The 18,533-nt window shown below is 34.7% G+C and overlaps 1 protein-coding gene across 2 annotated transcripts in view; it reads left to right on the top strand.

Annotated features, from left to right (window-relative positions):
• Positions 1-18,533, top strand: part of ERBB4 (erb-b2 receptor tyrosine kinase 4) — a 1,098,037-nt gene that overhangs the window by 706,612 nt on the left and 372,892 nt on the right. The gene's annotated exons all lie outside the window — the stretch shown is intronic.

Below are 18,533 nucleotides of genomic sequence, written 5' to 3'. Positions count from 1 at the left end.
ACACCCGACTCCTGCCTGACAGCATCCTATTTCTCTGATGTCACTTGAGATTTCTTTCTTTTGAAACTCTGGCTAATGGAACGGCTTCTTTGGAATTTTCTTGGCCTGTTCATATCAGTGGTAGTGGGATCTGAAAGTCACTCAGTTCAGTTCTTCCCAAAGAACAAGTGTATATTGTACAGAAATCGATATAATTTTTAGCAGAATCTCATTTAAAATTATGAAGTATACAGGTTGAAACCTTTCTTTCTCCTTTTCTGCCTCTACTCTCCAATTATCAGGTACAGGCAGACTTTGGAGATATCGTGGGTTTGATACCAAACCTCTGCAATAAAGCAAATATTGCAATAAAGCGAGTCACATGAATTTTGTGGTTTCCCAGGGCATATAAAAATTATATTTACACTATACAGTAGTCTATTAAGTGTGCATTAGCATCATATCTAAAAATATAATACACATACCTTAATTAAAAAATACTTCATTGCTAAAAAATATTAACCATCATCTGAGCCTCAGAAAGTCATAATTTTTTGCTTGTGGAGGGTCTTGCCTTGATGTTGAAGGCTGCTGGCTGATCAGGGTGGTGGTTGCTGAAGGCTGGGGGGCTGTGGCAATTTCTTAAAATAAGACAACAATGAAGTTTGCCACACTGATTGACTCTTCCTTCAACAAATGATTTCTCTGCAGCATGTGATACTGTTTGATAGCCTTTTACCTGCAGTAAAACTTCCTTCAAAATCGGAGTCAATCCTCTCAAACCTGTCACTGCTTTATCAACTAAGTTTATGTGATATTCTAAATCCTGTTTTGTCATTTTAACAATCATCTCAGCATTTTCACTAGGAGTAGCTTCCATCTCAAGAAACCACTTTCTTGGCTCATCCATAAGAAGCAACTCCTCGTCCATTAAAGTTTCATCATGAGATTGCAGCAATTCAGTCACATCTTCAGGCTCCACTTCTTATTCTAGTTCCCTTGCTATTTCCACCACATCTGCAGTTACTTCCTCCACTAAAGTCTTGAACCCCTCAAAGTCATCCATGAGGGTTGGAATCAACTTCTTCCAAACTCTTGTAAATTGTGGTATTTTGACCTCTTCCCATGAATCACAGATGTCCTTAATGGCATCTAGAATGGCAAATCCTTTCCAGAAAGTTTTCAATTTACTTTGCCCAGATCCATCAGAGGAATCATTATCTATGTCAGCTATAGCCTTATGAAATGTCTTTCTTAAATAATACGACTTGAAAGTTGAAATTTTCCTTGATCCATGGACTGCAGAAGGGATGTTGTGTTAGCAGGCATGAAAACAACGTTAATCGCATTCTATATCTCCATCAGAGCTCTTGGGTGACCAGGTGCATTGTCAATGAGCAGTAATATTTTGAAGAGTCTTTTTATTGAGCAGTTGGTCTCAACAGTGGGATTAAATATTCATTCAGCAAACCATGTTGTAAACAGATGTGCTATCATCCAAGCTTTGTTGTTACATTTATAGAGCACAGGCAGAGTAGATTTAGCATAATTCTTAAGGGCCCTAGGATTTTCAGAATGCTAAATGAGGATGGACTTCAACTTAAAGGCACTGGCTGCATTAGCCCCTAAGAAGAGAGTCAGATTTTCCTTTGAAGCTTGAAGCCAGGCATTGACCTCTCCTCTCAAGCTATGAAAGTCCTAGATGGCATCTCCTTCCAATATAAAGCTGTTTCCTCTACATAGAAAATCTGCTGTTTAGTGACCACCCTCATTAATGATCTCAGCTAGATCTTCTGGACAACTTGTTACAGCTTCTACATCAGCACTTGCTCCTTCATCTTGCACTTTTATGTTATGGAGATTGCTTCTTTCCTTAAACCTCATGAACCAATCTCTGCTGGTTCAAATTTTTGTTCTGTAGTTTCCTCACCTCTCTCAGCCTTCATAGAATTGAGGAGAGTTAGGGCCTTGCTCTGGATTAGGCTTTGGCTTAAGGGACTGTTGTGGCTGGTTTGATTTTCTATCCAGTCCACTAAAACTTTCTCCATATCAGCAATAAGGCTGTTTCACTTTCTTATCATTGATGTGCTCACTGGAGTAGCACTTTTAACTTTCTTCAGGAACTTTTCCTTTGCATTCATAGCTTGGTTAACTGTTTGGCACAAGAGGCCTAGCTTTCAGCCCATCTTGGCTTTTGACATGCCTTCCTCACTAAGCTTAATCATTTCTAGCTTTTGATGTAAAGTGAAAGATGTAAGACTCTTCCTTTCACTTGAACACTTAGAGACCACTGTAGGGTTATTAATTGGTCTAACTTCAATAGTTTTGTGTCTCAGGGAATAGGGAAGCCTGAGGAGAGGGAGAGAGATGGGGGAATGGCTAGTCGATGGAGCAGTCAGAACACACAATATTTATCGATTAAATGCATGGTCTTATATGGACCTGGTTCCTGGCACCCCAGACCAATTACAGTAGTAACATCAAAGATCACTGATCACAGATCACCATAACAAATATAATAATAATGAAAAAGTTTGAAATACTGAGAGAATTACTAAAATGTAACACAGAGACACGAAGTGAGCAAGTGCTGTTGGAAAAATGGCGCCAATAAATATGCTCAACACAGGCTTGCCACAAATCTTCAATTTGTAAAAAATACAATATCTGCAAAGTACAATAAAGTTCAATAAAACGAGATATACCTGTATATATTCTTACCTGACTGATTAATTCAGGACCAAGAAAGTCTGAGAGTATATTCCTGACTGTAACTTTTTTCTACTTTTGTCCCGCTTATCTAAATTGTAACTTAGCTTTCCAGTGACCTTTAGTCTTTAGTTTTCTTTGTGCTATTAAGTTAATCCTGTAAACAAGTCCATGCTAATATGACAGCCAGTTATTGGATTTCATCTTCTAGGTGGCGTGTAAGCCTTCACCTATTTAAAATCCACATGTAATGTCAGAGGTGGGCGTGTGATGCACTGTGGCGACATTTCAGCAGCACACATTCCGAACCTCGTTATATAGCCAGCAGCTTATTCCACGCCCATTACAGCAAATGAGGATCACAATAAGAACGAAGAGAAGGTGTCAATCTCATTGCCTTCTAGACTCCATTCTTCATGTAACTGTAGGAGCTTTTGCACATTCTTTAGTCTCTCATGAATTATATAATTGCTCACCTTCCCTTTCCATTCTCTACCTTCCCTTTCCATTCTCAACCAGTAGGTAGAGGAGCTAATAAGACTTGATTAATGAGATCCTATCTCAATTTGGTTATTGATATAAAGGCTGGATGATTATTGAAGAATGCCCAGATTTAGTTATTTAATAAACCAGATGTGGTAAATTGCTAGTCCAAGACCATAACTGGCCCACAGAATTGCTTTGCTTTGCACAGAGGGTGTTTAAAAATTGGGATATTTACCAATAAATTCTCAGTTTCTGGCCCCTGTGAACAGAACTGGCTCTGGCAACCCTGGGCTCACATTGGCTCTTGATAACATTCCTCAAGGACTCTTCTGGAGCTGGGCAGCCACTGCTCCTTTTCGTTGAGTTCCATTCACTCTCTATTGCTTCAAGCTTCACTCACTTTACTCATTTAAGGCCAAGCCCTGGGAGACCTTTGAGTTTAAGGCAGTATTTTGTTTTTGTCAATTAGGGCATTTAAAGAAAAGGTGTTGTAGAATTCATTATTGTCTATACTGTTTAGCAAAAACAATATAAGCTATATAGATCAAAATACATGAAGTTTTATGGTCTTTGTTTTTTATAATATGATTGCCCATTTTCTTTCTTAGAAGTAGTCTTTTTTCCATCTATTAAATGAGTAATGAACTTTGGGAAGACTTCTCTTTGACTCCTGAAAAAAAATATTGGTTTAGATAAAAATCTTAACTTGATACCTTTTTCCTATAATTAATATGCATTTGCCACCTGGCAGCCAAAAACATTCAAAACTGCTTATTAACAAAGTTGAGCGAATAAATGGATAAAATGTATAAATAAATGAACTTCTACACTTTAGGATGTCTACATTGTGTGGAAGGATTTTCCTTGAATATGTGCCAACTTTTTTTTCAACTTTTGGATCACATCTTATTATCCTAGCTGTAATTAGAAATCTTGTGAAATTAAGAACCATTAAATTCAATGAATTTTCAGCATCGGAAATATGCCCAGAGGCACCTAGCCGATGAGTCTGCCTGGGATTGGGTTTTCAGCGAGTTCTCCCTCCTCTCCTCCTATTCACTCTAAAAGGGGGCGTCGTTCCACTTAGCTAATTAATTACACCTGCCAACAAGCAGATGGTCCTATAGGCTTTGAAGCACGGAAATAGCTAGGTGCATATCAGCTAGTTTAAGCTCCCTTCAGTTGCAATTTATCTTATAACTCTAGAAACTCCAGAGGAAATAAAATATTAAATGATTACAAAGGAAACATTTTAAAATATTTTTATTTCAAAAATGTATTTTAAAGTCTAAATTATCATTTTTTTTTTCTGATCTCAACCCAAACACACTTTTCAAATAATTATGTTTAGCATCTAGTTTGGAACAATACTTGCCAGATGTTACCATCTAATTGTTCTGAGCACTGAAGTAAAAGGAGAATAGAGGACCAGAGCCACTTAGAAAATTGTGAAGAACAGTTCTCAAAATATTATAGCTTCTTAGTAAATAATGTTTTTTGAGTTGTTGTGGTTTAATTGTAAGGAAAGATGTATATGTAACAATGTTGAAAGTAGAATCGAGGGCAGTAGTGGTATTCTTGCTAACATTCCCATTTGTATTCCAGATTTTTATGCCGGTCTGGTTAGTCCTATTTTTTTTTCCTTGCATCTCAAGCTAGGTAGCTTTAAAAAGAGATTTTCACTGTAGCTTAATTTTCTATGTAAAATTCCTTCAAATATGACATAGCTGTATAAACCCATGTCCTACAAAAGTAAATTAGGAATAGAATATGAATTTATACAAGATAATCTATGCACTATTCTCTCAAGTATGGTCATATTAAATTATTTAGTTTAAATCTTTTTGAATTCACAATTAAATATTTAGTTTCATAAAATTCCTGAAAATATTTTCTCTAATTCTACTTCATATGTGAGAAAATTTTAGTTACAGGCTTTATGCTTTGAAAGATAATGAAGTTTTTAAAATTGAATGTATACTTTTGTTAGAGGTACAATAAAAATTCTTCTATGTACAATATATTTTATTCCCATCTGTTTTCCCAGTACATTTATGAAATTAATATAAATAAAATTAATAAAATATCCCAAACTCCAAAATAAAATTGCCTCCCTTCTTTTCCACTATTTTAAGTAAAAGTTATCTGATAGACATATCTAAAGATGTATATATTTAATTATACAAAGAAAGGAGGATAACTTTTTGAAAATTTAGGCCCCAAGAAGATACTTCAGTCTTCTTATAATATTGAGTGGTCTACAATTCAATTCAATGAGTCAACCTGCAGAAAAGATACTGTGATAAGCTGCATTTGACTCTGTGTTTTAATTGTGAATTCCTTTTTCTTCCATCATATGAGCTTTACCTCAGTTGCCTTTAAAATGATTAGACTATTAAGCTTAATGTTAAAATAAACTTTCATTGATTTGATTTCGCTAATTTGAATGCCTTCCTCTTATGCTCTCTTTGTATTAATTGCTCTACAACAAATAGGAAAAACATTATAAGGAAAATGCGCATTTGGTTAGGAGAAACAAATGCCCTACATATTTAAACATGTTCATATTTTTAGAAATGCAGCTGCGAAGCACGTACAGGTAGATTCTCCTCAGGCTATGATGTTGGATAAGGTAACTAAAAATCAGTTTACTCTATTCATTAAAGCAGAGCTTCCAAGGACTAACCACAGATAGAGTTCCCACAGCACTTGAAAACAATAAAATTGCCTTTTTTTCTTTAATTCGGTCTTTTTACTGAATTGAAGGGCTTTTCTTGAAGTAGGCTGAATTCTTGAAGTTTTATTGTGCTGTGTTTTCCTCTGTATCTACTTTCGACAGAGGGAAAAGAAAGTATCTCCGATGATGAGGCTGGGATACAGTCCAGACGTCTAACAGAGCAAAGATTTTTTTTCAGTGCAGTTCTTTATTTAGAAAAGACACCCTAAAAGCATAATTTTACCTTTCAACTCAATAAAATATTTTCAAAAAGGATTTCCGGAAAATTACTGCGAGTTCTTAGTTATACTTAGAAGTAGATTACATAAGAGTTGTGCCTCAGCTCAGCTTAAACCTTTTTTGTTTTTTCCTTTAAATTTCTCAGTCTTTCCTTCTGTTCTGGAGAGAGTATAGAATAAAAAGTTTAAAAGCAGGATCCTAACTTGGCAGTTAGAATGAGTTGGTATCGTAATTCTCTAGAACTCGGACCAGTTACTTATCTCTCTAAACTTTAGTTTTCTCATCTGTAAAATAAGATTAATAATAATTACCTCATAGGACTTCTGTAAGGATTGAGAGAAATATTGCAGTATAAATATATTCAAAGAATGGCAGCATCTACCAAGAGGTATTATTAGAGTGAGGTGGTTGACAATGGGCTTTGGAGTCTGATGGTCAAGCATTTGAATGCTGGCTGGATCCCTGTCTATGTGGGAGGCTTTTGGCACCTTGCTCCTTCATCCTGCATCTCACTTGTTATGCCTTTGGGGTATAGGAATCCCACCCCAAAAAATAAAACTCTGAATTTAAGGACCTGAAGTAATTTTAGTGATGTCCAGAACCCATTATAGCCTCCTCAAAGGTCATCTGAAATTCATATAAGTTGAAAATAATTTTTAAAAATAAACAAACCAACCTACATATTCTAACTTGGCCTAATAATCCCGCCCCAGTTTTAGCTGTCTCAAAAGTGTATTTATGAGAGAGAACAGAGAAAATTGTTAAGCAGGATAGAAGAAATTTAGTTACCAGAGAACTTTTCTTACCTTCTCCTTAATAATAATCATAATAATAATAGCCCATCAATTGAACCTCTGCTCTATGACAGGCACTGTGGTGAGCGCTTACATATATTAACTCATTTTCTCCCTATAATTGCTCTGGCAGAGAGGTATCCGAGGTATTATTAATATCTGTATCCCTGTTTTACACATGAGGGAGCCGAGACTTGGGGAGAATCACTAATGTGACTGAAGTCTCGCAGGTCGTCTGTGGTGGAGTTGTGGTTGCCCGGGCTGACCCCATAGCCTGCGCCTATGTTTACATCCCAATAGTTTCCTTTCTTGAACATTGGCATCTCGAGTAGACTGAACCATCTGACGCTGTTACGTCATCTCAGCTTTTGGGTCATTTTTTCATGTCCAGTGTCAGAGCAGCCAAATACCCCAAATAATTTTGAAATCGTATTTATTAACCCCAGGAAAGTGAAAGCATTCTAAGATGAAAGTGTATCTTAATTTACGTGATAATACAGAGCTATACCATTGCCTAGTGGAGCCAATTCTGTTACGACATCAGAGGTCACCTTATGTGAATAATCTTTACAATGAAGAAAAATGAGGCTGGTGGTGCGGGGAGCCACAGAATATAATGATTCATTAGAAATGATGTAAGTAGTTTCTGCAGATATTTTAATGAGTTTTTTCTTTAAATATCTTAAACATATAGCTTTAACTCTTAAAATCTCTGAGCAAATGTAGTATTTGATTATATCCTGTCTTCACTTAAGGCTAAGGATCTTTTTTCCCCTGTATCAACCAGCAGTGTTATTGTAGTAACGTTTGTTACGCATCTTATTTTCATTACCCATTTTATTGATTTAATTTTAAAAATCTTAATAGATTTAAACACAAGTGTGGAGCAGTCCCACCTCCCTGCTCAACCCTGAGCCACACAGATGTGTTTAATAGTGCTCTGCGTTTCCTAATTAATCCATCCTGCTGCAGTAGAAATGCCAGACCCTTGACATGGAAGATGCGAGCTTGGCTCACTTGTCCCTGTCTTTTGGAATTTACCCTAGGTTTTTTGAAGCACAGTGGTAGTGGCAGCAGAGCTAAAGGTCACCTGGAAATTGCCATTGGAGACTTTGTGATCTGGGAACGATGCACCAACTTGAACGGAACAGAGAGAAATCTGAGAGCTGTAGATGCTGTCACAGAGTGTAGTTAGAGAGCTGACAAAGTGTGACTCAAAGGGTTAACTCAACAAGGTATCCAGGATAACTCAGTGTGGGAGAAATAGTGAGTCATAGAATTTATAATTTCATCTTCAGGAAAAATTATCTTATGAAATACAGATAACCCCCATTTTTTATTAATCGACTTTGGAACTACATTTAATCATATTTTAGCTCAATATGTCTAGCTCTAAAATTTTTATACGATGCACCAAACCTAACATATGAAGATTTCTTATGACATTGAGAAGTTTTCATTTAGTTTTCTTTCCTCCCAAAAGATCCATACTTTAACCAATGTGCACATATTTTTAAATACTTTCAGTAAAGGGAGGATCCTGAAATACATTAATAACCTATTTTAAAATGCCTGCCGTATTTTGAGCACCTGGTATGTACCAGTTGCTTTATACATGATTGTAATTCTCACTGTAACCCAACAAAGTAAATGTTATTATTCCTATTTTATAGATAATAGAAAAGAAACCTTCACTGGCCCGAACTCACGCAGCTAAAAGCAGCAAAGCTGTGCTTAAAACACAAACTAATCTATAAACAAATTCTGGCATAGTCATGTAACGGAATAGTACACAATAAAAAAGAATAAATTAATATAGGCAACAGCATAAAGTAATCTCAAAGACATTATTTTGTGTAAAAGAAGGCAAGAAAAAAGAATACGTGCTGTCTGATTCCATTTGTATGAACGTAACACACAGGCAAAGCTAATCCGTGGTGATGGAAGTCAGAATAGTGGCTTTGGGGGCTTGATTGGGAAGGAGCAAGAAGAAACTTCTGGAGTGATGGAAATATTCTGTGTCTTTATCTGGATGGTGGCTACAGGCAGTCAGATACACAAACACAGTACTATACATGTATATGTGAAAAAATAGAGCTTAAGATTTGTGCATGTACTCTATGTAATGTATACTCATTTAAATCTTTATACAAACCAATCTAACTCCCAAACTATTTCTTTCTATTTTGCCATGTATTTATTTTTATATTTTGAAACCAGTGCTTTATAAAATGATGACTACTCCCATGCAATCATTCTTTCCTAATTTTCTCCATATTAAAACCCTATTTAAAAGAAATATTTAATTTGGACCTACTTGTGGGTTTTAAAAGTGTTCTAGTACCAGCTTCTTTGCATTCTTATTTTACGACTTCTTTAAATTCTTATTTTGTAAAATGTTATCTTTATAATTTTTAACACTACTTTAACATCATAGGCATTTAAGCTGAGACACCCAGGCCTCCAAATCACATATTTTTCATTTTTAATATTCTTATATAGCCTTTAAAAAAGCCTTGATGTGTTTGATAATCATATTATAATCATTTTACAAGATTAAATCATTCTTCTTTCTCTTGCTTTATCTTTTATTTACAAGTTTTAACTTGCCAGCCACAAACCTACATAGCAATATTATTTGTTATTACTGTCATCAGGAAAAATCATACTTTTCTGAAATACTCTAAAGAAGTGGTGAAGAAATTACACATTGGGAGAAGAGTTATTAAAACTATACAAACTAATATCGTGTGTGAGATATTTGAAAGTGACCTTGCAGTCCATCCAGGCTCATTGGATTAAAGCCTGTAAATGAAAGGGACAAATCATTTCTGGGTACTAATACGACTTTCCGCCTTATTGGTAATGAAAACGTTGAAGTCTACTGATTTGTTCTACTGAAGCAATTACATTTTCTGGAAACTTGGAGCACTTATTTAAGAGGATTGTTGTCTGTAATATGGGCTTTCTGGTGGATAGGGAAATAAAAATATTTGATCTTTATGTAAAGGAGTGTTCTATTTTAATAGCAATAAAGAATTGACTTTCCCATTCTTTCTTTTTATGTGCCTTTGATTGTGTTCGTCCCTCTACTCAGAGAGATATTCTCTTAATGTGAATTTTTTCATCCATCTTCCAGAATTCATACTTTGCTCTTTATTTTTATACTTATTGATATCATTGTAATATATTTTTCTGACAGATTTTCAAGTATCATTTTCAGAATGTTGAGTGAGGTTCCCCTACAAAAAATTGAAAAGTTAGGAGGGTAACTTCTGGCATATTAAGTTAGTCAATTGTTTACTAATAACCTCAAATAAGATTAAGTTTTCCACAGTGCTTTGTGTCTCACACATAGAAAAACCCTTCCCCAAGTAAACAGAAATGAACCTCTTCCTTTAAAAACTACACTTCAAAAATAGTATTTAAGAGACTCAACTTTATTAGTCATAGGGAAAGTGCAAATTAAAATGATACCACTACACACCAACCAGAATGGCTACAGTGAAATAGACAGAAAAAAACAGGGGTTGACAAGGTTAAGAAGCAAGTAGATTTCTCCTACAATACTGATGAGAGTATAAATTGTTAAAAGCACTTTGAAAAACTGATTGTCACCATGGCCTAGCAATTCCACTTCTAGGTATGTACACAACATAAATGTGCACATATGGTCACCAAAAGGCATGGTCTAGGATGTTCCTAGCAGCACTATTTGTAATAGCCCCAATGTGGAAAATACTCAAATGTCCATCAATGTAGAATGGATAAACAAAACATGCAATACCATACAGCAATGAAAATGAAGGGTATGGATGAATTTCACAAACATAATGTTGAGCAAAAGGGAGCCAGACATGAAAGATATGCATATGGTATTATTCCATTTATGTAAAATACAAAAAAGGTAAAAGTGATCTTGTTCAAAGTCAGGACGAAGGTTCCGAGAGAGAGCAATGTGAGGAAGAAAACATGAGGAAGGCTTCTGTGGTGCTGGTACGTTCTATTTCTTGATCTGGGTGCTGGTTACATAAGTGTGTGCAGTTTGTAAAAATACATTGCATATGATATATGTACATCTATGTATGTATATTATCCTTCAATGAGAAAGTTTGAAAAACATCTTTGCGTTTGTTCAAGTCACAAGATTTATGTTTTACACATACCCAGAAGATGCAAGGGGATTTCTTTTGAGTCTGTATGAAAGACTGCTTGTTGTCTCTCAATATTCATTACCGCTAACTTTTAAGTAGTATATAAACTTTAGCTAGTCATGTGACCACCCAGACTAAACACTACGATTCCCTGCCTTCCTTGTGCCTAGCTGTAGCTCCATGACTGAATCCAGACCAATGAGATATAAGTATAATTGTCTTGCGCAGTTTGCAGAGACCTTCATTCAGAGACATGTACTTATCCTCTCTTCTTCATGCTTTCCTCCATCGTTTGCATGGATGTTACCAGGTAGAAACTCCTCTTATGTTGAAGATGGTGGAGCAACAAATTGAAATGGAATCTGGGCCCCTAATGACTGTGGATTTTCCATAACAACTTTGAATCACCTAGCCAGACTTTTATACAAAAAAAAAAAAAAAACCTCTCTCTTCTATAAAACTAGGATCTGATCCAGTACTAAGTAATGCAAAATTAATATGAATGCATAGAAAAAGCATAACTCCTGTTCATACCAATCAGTAAACCACTATTTAAGTAATTACCAAGTGTAAAGAGTAATAAAGTTAAGAACTATGTGACAGATACTGCGAGTACAATACTCTGGTCATAGAGTTGAGCAAACTGAGTTTCATAAAGATGTACAAAGTTACCTATCTAGCAAGGGGAAAACTAGATTTTGAACTTAGTTTTACCCAGTTAACTAGATTCAGTATCTTTGCCTTCACATTCACAGCCCTGATAGTGGAAGATGTATCTATCTGTCTATCTGACCACTCACCTACCTATAGTATACCTATCTATCTACCTATAGTATAGAATGTATTATGACTTCAATATGCAAAATGGATTTGTGGGCAGGGGGGTTAGAAGCAAAGGTGGGTTGAATCTAGTATGAGATGATAGAACCCAAATTAAAGAGTAGCAGTGGATATAAAAAGAAAAGGATGAATTAAAGTAGACATTAGGAGGAATTTATTTAGAGTATCATGGCTGATTAAATATAGAGGTGAAGGAATTAATAATGAATCTCAAGTTTTGAGTCAATTGACTCTTACAACATGTTATTCTAATTTTCACAGAAATAGGAAAATCCAGGGGAAGTACCAGTTTGGGAGGAATTATTAGATGACAGATATTAAACATGTTGACACACACATGGAATTATATAATGAGGGTAGAGAGCAATTTGAGAAGGAAATCCTGTATTCATAATTTAAAGACAGCTATAAGACAAAATTTATGTTTAAATTTTTCCAGAGAAAATCAATGAGTTTAAGTGGATTGCTACTTCTCTAATGGATGGGAAGAATTAATATAGCAATATCATACTAATCTTATTCAATATTTTACGTGATTTATAATGTAAACCTTATCTAGTGCATAAGGAGGAAATATCAGTAACATTATGCTATCAATTAAGCTACGGTGCTGTTCTCAAGATGTTATTATCATCACTATAATCATCAAAAACATTTCAGTTTCCACTATGTGCTTGCTGCTTTCTTTGGCACTAAAGCCACAGAAAGATGTATGTCATGGTTCTTATCCTCTAGACACCTGCAATATGATAGTGGAGCTAAGACAAGTACACAAAAGAATAAATAAGGAGATAAGGTAGCATTTGCTCTGTTAGATGAGTGGTTCAGACAATCAGTGTCCTAAGAGTTAGAGGCAGGTAATCGCTAAGAACCAGGGGGTCACAGTAGACTTCTTAGAGGGGCTAGGACTTGAGTCAAAACGTAATGAAAGTTAAGAATTGTAGTGGACCCCAAAGTATATATTAATATGTTGGAACCTTATGGAGAGCATTACTGAGCTCCATTCAATTGAAATCAAAATATTTTTGCTATATCTATCTTAAGCTGATTTTCAGCCAATGAATCTAATAATTTCTTCTTGAAATTGCCTTGCTCTGATGGAAAAACTATCCATTGTTACTTCCTAACATTCGGTATCCACATCCATGAGTTTTTGACTCCGATCACTGAGCTGAATACAGAAGGTTACATCACTCATTTACATTATCACCCTCTCCCCACTCCCAATACAAATGTGACATTTCAATTTTGCACACTTCAACTCTCCTTAAACCATCTGTATAAAAACTTCAAAGCTTGATTGATGATGAATGAGCCATTGTCTCCTCAAGCACCAGTTCTCATTAGCCTTTAGAATCTCAGCTTATTAATAATGAACCTTGAGGGCTGACCCAGTGGGGTAGCAGCAATTCATTGTGCTCCCAGCTGAAAAGGTCTGGGTTAAGGAAAGATACAGGAATCTCTGGACCAAGTCCATTCCAGAGATGATATATTAAGTATCACAGGTAGATGATGTGAGCTATATTACTGTCGTATCATTATCCGCCAACAGACTTGTGTGGCTTAAGGTGATGACAGTGAGAAAGATACACTGCTTTATGTCTGAGAAAGTCCAGTAACTGCTTCCTATAGCTTCATATTGAAAATGGGCTTTTGCCAGGCTGGATTTTGACATCTTGATTGTGACCTTTGGCTTGCATAGGCAATATAAATCTGGCATATGCATTATTCAGACATCCCCAATATAATTAGACAAGTGCAATATTTCTAATCGTTATTTATTTTTATTATCATTTTAATTCTAAGGTTGACCTGTAGATACATCCATGCAAAACAAGACATTTTGATATATAATCAGGGATTGAGGTTAAAGATTGCATTCTTGCTTATTAGATCTTTCTTATATTATTGTGGTTGGTAGCTTTGTGAGCAGAAGAGAAATGTTTAACATTAATACCAGTCATATAGACTAGAGTGGAATACGGCTAACTGCATTTAAAGTTATAATCTTTATTTTATAAAGAGAAAGACATTCAATCATATTTATGCAATGGTTACAAGTTGTGCATGGGGTCAAAGCAATTTTGTCGACTTCTTAACCTAGTAAGGAAGTTATATTAATCTGTATTTTCAGCAGAGATGCTACATCACAATTACGCTATTGCATACAGGGAAGGGGGAAAAAGCCATGATTCACTATTTTATCACATTTCTTTTGAAAGAATATATTTTCAAAATGTCAATGATTCTCTTAATGGTCACTCATCCTCAAACTCACTATAATATCTGGCATTTGAAAAGAAGTGAAGAGTACGAAAGAACTTATTTAAATAACACAGACATGTCCTTCTTCAGTGGACTCATGCAAATGGGAATCAAGTGAAGAAGTGGTCAAACGGACAATCTTTGTGGATGGGAAGGCTAAGACACAAGTACTTTATGTCCTCTTTAAATGTCGTATTGGCACTTAACACCTTTTTAAAAAACTAATTTAAGGAATGATATGAGGTAGATTTATGGTTCAATATTAAAACACGCTTTTAGACATTTGTGTAGCTTATGCCAGATAATTTGCCCAGGTCTGGAGGAGTTTGATCTGTTTGGGACAGCTCAAAATCATCATCATTCACTTGATAAATTGTAATTGAATTTAGTGCACAAAATAGATTTAGAGATACCAGTGAAAATGTCTAAAATGTGCCTTATAAATATCAAACATATTGTCTGTAGTAATTATGTACATTATCAATTATCAGCATTTTATATAATAAAACCTATTTCTCTTCCAGCTCATAAAAACTCTAACCTCAAAATTATATATATCTTCAATTTTTTCCTATACTCAATATTTTTTATGAAGCAAATATTCATTGAGTATCTTGCTTAATGCTATACACTGGGGATACAGTTTTGAACAAAATAGATATGACCACTGACATAATGAAATGTAGATGCAGTTAAGATGACCTACAGAGTGTTTACAGAAAAAGATAACTTTCATTCTTTCTTTGATTTGGTCAGAATATAATTTAAAATTAGGAACTACAACAGAGGTTAACTGATCAATGTCGATGGCAAATTCTGTGGTACTTTTGTTTTCAGTTCAATTTAACACATATTCGTTGAGTATTTCTCCAGGTTTGATGCTACAGATACACCACTGAAAAATATCCTTTGCCCTCATGGAGTTTAGTCTAATTATATTTCAGTTACAAATCGTAAGCTGTATGTAAGTTAAATTCAACATATTGGCGAGTAGTGTGGATTACAGTTTACTTACTCTAAATACAAAAAGATTCATGATATCTTTTACTTGACTTGCATTCATTAATTTAGTAGGAAATGTTTGAGACAAATGTAGTTAAGTGTTTACTGGAATTTTTCAGTAATGAAATGATACTTTTTTCATAGAATATCTAATTTAATATTTCGTACTATATTTAACTGTGACGTTTATTAAGAAGACACAGTTCTGTTTTGTGAACTTGTTGGAAATATTTTTACATATATAATATGATAAGAAAACTCATCACAGCTTTTTTCTACCAGTCGTTTCGATGACCAACAATCTATTTGTGTCTCTCTTAGTTTACTCGGATATATTTCTTACAGTGGAGGTGAAATACAATGGAACGAGAATACTTTAAGCTCACTTACCTATTCAATATTTTTGAGTCTTTTCACTCTTCCAAGCTTTATGTGCCTTTGTTGAATATCAACTAAACTTCTGCTTCATCTGCCTATATTCCTTAGAATTAGAATTTGTCTTTTTTATCATGATTTTAGAATTTAATTTGTTAATCACTTTATTTCATGCTAGTGGGAAGGAAACTCTTGGTGTAACACGATGGTACCTTCAATAAATCTTTAATGAAACTGTGGAAAGCTCTGCTGTTCTTGTGGTTAGCAAAGATAAATCTAACATAACAGTCAGACATTTTTCTGGTATCTTCTTGGATAAATATCTTACCCAGGTTTTCTCTCTTTCTAATCCTTGTCCTTCTTTCTAATCTAAAAATTCAATCAAGCCTCTGTGGTCAACCAAGGCAGAAACATTAGGTATTCCTTTTGTTTATTCCGGTGTATAATCCGCGTCTCTAACGACTCTCTTACAGGTCAATACTTTCCCTAGAATTTTCTTAGTCCAGAAATAAATTTATATATTTCCTCATGAAAGCATATTAAATTGATATTTTAAAAATTGTATAAAGTTATAAAATCAATGTAAACTGTACAAATAAATGAATGCAACTTTAACATTATTTCCTGACAAATATTTAGGTAATCAAGTTAATCAAAAGAAAATGTAAGATAAAGTGTACATTAAGATTCTCCTAGAAATGTCAGTATAATACACATTTTCTGATTGTGAGGTTTTTGACATTCAACAACAGAATAGGGTCTAAGCCAAACACAAAGGAAAAAAGATTATTTTCAGGGAAAATACACAACATATGATTAAACAATCTGTCATTAAATACTAAATATTTATAAATCCTCCTGACTAGAATGGGTAGCAGATGCTGGGTTTTAAATTTAGGATAAGTATCATCCTGATTGATCAGGATTGTAGTCTTAATTTGAAATTTTAACATGTAAGATTATTCTTAAATTATTATTGCCTCCTTTCTAAATCCTTTTCCAAGTATAAACCAAGCTCTTGAACAGAAAATATCTGAGAAACAAATGTCAATATTGGTAGCAGATTAATATTGTTGAAGAAAGGGATTTGATGAGACTATTATTCAGTATAATATAATCTGATTCTATTTGAATATTTTTAGATAAGAAGTTGGGGATGGATATTGTGTTCCTTCAGTATGAACTATTTGAATTAAATGTGACTCCTGAAAAATACAAACTCTCCCCACAATGTTTGAGCTATTACTTTTTCTCTTTGCATTTTTTTTTTTTTATGTAGAACTTTTCCAAATGTAGACTGAAAAATAACCTTCATTTCCTGGATAGCAGTCAAAATCTCCTTTCTTTGTCATCTAATGAAGAATTATTCCTAGAGCAGAAGAGCATCACCTAATGTCTCATGAGAAAGCTATTAGTATGAGATCGTCACATTTCTTAGATAGAAACTTAATGCCAAGAATTAATGTAAAAATCCATTTTCACAATCTTTCTTACGTCTTACATCTCCCTTCTGCTTTGATGAAGGTTGTATGGTTAGGTCATGAAAAATAATGAACTGGGTTTCAGAAGTAGAAAGATGATCTAATTTCTTTTTGTTTCTTTTTTTCCCTCACCTGAGAAAATGGAGCCAATAGTCAGTGAAAGGATAGATGATGGGAACGGGAGTGATTTTAAATGTGGAAAACCCTGCAATGTCAAAATGAATTTGGAGGATTTTATACATGCAACACAGTGAGATACTTTAAATGTGCCCACCAATCTGGCTTCCACAAATACCTCTCTAATGATGTCACCTGTTTCTTTCATTCTTTTATCTCTCTCTTTGTTTTGACGGGACTCTTAAATGTTTAGCTTGTGGGACTGCACAGGAGAGATGGTTTTCTCAAGGCCACCATGGGATACAGAGTTGATTGCCTTCTCAATACCCATGTCCCTCTTCTTCCTCACTAACACCCTGCTTGATTCAGTTTTGTTTGAGTAGCAATATATCCATCTAAATACTTGCTTACTCAGCCCCTCTTGCAGTAGCAATAGCTATGAGATATTGTTTTGGCCAATGAAATGCAGACTTTATCTTTGGGGAGAGCATCTCTTCCCAAGTAGGATGTTGGAGTCTCACTAGGAGGAAGTCTCTTGCTTGGTCTTCTGTCTTCATCCTACCTGGAGTTCAGAACACACACCTTTAGATGCAACAGCCATCTTGTGCCTGGAATGAATAAAGCCAACACACTGAAGATGGCAGATTGGTTCACGGGTTCTGTGGGACAGCTAAACCAATAACTGTAACTGCTTTCTATACGTTTCTTATCATGTGAGAAAAATCATCCCCTAGATACAGACTACTGTTCACTGGGTTTTTGTTACTTGTAACTAAATGCTTTATACATTGATTTATTTAAAGTTGTTTTTGTATTGGACAAGAAGGGAAAATGTGTAGATATTGGGCAGAAAGATGTTATGTGTATTTATAACCAATTTCTTCAAATAATAAGAATAGTGTTTTCAGAGGAAATATCTACTTTTTATTTTCTGGATAACTTAAAGCTATCTGAAAGAGAATCTGTGTATTTGATCAGCCATTGTTTGGGGAGACAAGTTAACTGATCAAGGCCAATATTGTGAAATAGAGAATCAAGTAAAAATTGACTTTTAGTGCATTTTATTCTATGGTGATGCCCTTGTCCTAATGAACCATAGGGTTTTTATTTTATCCTGTTTTGTGTTATTCTTAAATAATGATTGGCAATTTTATTGATTCCATTTGACAAAAACATTTTTGTGATTGAAGCATTCATTTTAGCTTCCACTTTGTTCTAATTACTTACCTACTGGCTCTAGTCAATGTCACATTGACTGAAATAATTTTACTTAAGGCAAATTTGACAACTTGTACCAAAAGTCTTAAAAATATTCACACTCTATAACCTTGGAATATCATTTGTGGAAATTTATTTTAAAGAACTAATCAGAGAT

The sequence above is a fragment of the Diceros bicornis genome, chromosome 37 (assembly GCF_020826845.1).
Source record: "Diceros bicornis minor isolate mBicDic1 chromosome 37, mDicBic1.mat.cur, whole genome shotgun sequence".
NCBI classification, from domain to species: Eukaryota; Metazoa; Chordata; class Mammalia; order Perissodactyla; family Rhinocerotidae; genus Diceros; species Diceros bicornis.
The sequence above is the reverse complement of the archived record's forward strand: the minus strand, read 5'-3'. Positions and strand labels throughout refer to the sequence as shown.